This window comes from Triticum aestivum, chromosome 1B (assembly GCF_018294505.1).
Source record: "Triticum aestivum cultivar Chinese Spring chromosome 1B, IWGSC CS RefSeq v2.1, whole genome shotgun sequence".
In the NCBI taxonomy this organism is placed as follows: domain Eukaryota; kingdom Viridiplantae; phylum Streptophyta; class Magnoliopsida; order Poales; family Poaceae; genus Triticum; species Triticum aestivum.
Window position 1 is genome coordinate 658,891,000 of NC_057795.1, and position 1,645 is coordinate 658,892,644.

The window sequence follows — 1,645 nt, forward strand, 5'->3', positions numbered from 1 at the left end:
GATACTCTAGCTAGTCCAAGCTAGATATCTTGGGTGCACTCATCGTACGCACACAAATTCCTTGGCTCTTTGCCCGTAACTCTCTCATGCACCACTCTGTCGTCTCGGAGCTCTTCCCCCTCTCTCAAACTCTCCATCCACCTGGGTCACACATACACATGCATATCTCACTCACACTCTATAGGCCTATCTAAAACTCTATCTCTCTCCCTAGTTCTCTCTCCATCTCACACGCACACACACAATCTCATGCCTAGCTAGCCAAGTGTGGTGGTCTCTCACTCAATTGTAGGCGCACACAGTTCCCCCTATATGTATATGACTAGCTAATCTTTGTCTCCATCAGAAACATGTGCATGGTCTATCTCGATTTCTCTCGGGGCATCTTTCTATCGCGCACACACCTCCCTTGATCTCCCACCCATATAGTCCCCTCACGATCTCGAGGGGATCTCTCTATCATAAACACACCCTATCTCCCTCCCCATGCGTCCATGTCCTCCATGTGTCCCTCTCAACCTTTGTTCCTTGTTGGCCAGACCTCTATTGGACATGTGCTACAGGGGTGCCTCTCTCCGTTGCAAACAATCACACACTAGCTATCTTCGTGTATCTCCTCGCCTCGCTTTTCTATCTCGGAGATGCATGCGTGATATGTTCACATAAGAAACGAAAAAACACACACTCTCTCTAATTTATCGTTTGTTGTCACTTTCTCTTTCACACACATAATCTTTTTGCACACTTACTCATTCTCCTTCACATGCACTTGATCTATCTCGACTTAGGCACTATCCTCGGTCCATAGAATATAGATTTATTGAAAAGTCAAACATCACAAAGTTTGACCATGTACGCGGAGAAAAACAATTACATCTAGTACAGAAAACATATACCATTAGATTCAACATGAGATGTAGTTTTGTATGATGTATCTTTGGTATTGTAGATATAAATAACATTTGCGTAAACCTGATCAAAGTTTGACTTCTAAAAAATTTACATGCACTGCATTATCGTGCGATGGAATATCTGTTTCCCCCTCTTAGCTATCTGACGCACCACTCAGCCTTATCGGGGTCCTCAATCTCTCTCAAACTTTATTGGTCAGTTTGGTTCGTGACCTGACCCTCATGCCTTGATGGCCAGTACTGCCTGGTGTGGACGTGAGATGCAAAATATTTCTGCGTGGCCAAGCTTGTGTGGTGCTGAAGCGTTTGGTTCATGCCTCGGCCAGGCAAAGCATCAACGTCCCATCAATCAATCCATGCAGCAATTATTTAATGCTAATATCCATCCATGTTGCTGTTAGCCTCGTGGCCGCACGACCAGGCACGGCCAGGCGTTCGAAATCGGTCGCCTGGGCCAGGCTACTTGCAGTGTCTGGAGTCCAGCCAGGCTAATTAAAGTGCAAGGGAACCTAGGCCAGGCATGCTTTCTTTTTCACAGGGTAGCAACCAAACAAGCGTGCATGAAATCCAGCCACAACCCCATGCCAGGCAAAAGATGCTCAGGACGCAAGCCAAACTGACCTTATATCTCCCTAGTTCACACATACACATGTCTCGCTCGCGCTATACATATAGACCCATCCAACACTCTCCGCCCTTGTTCTCTCTCCATGTGACACGCACCCCCCTAAGTA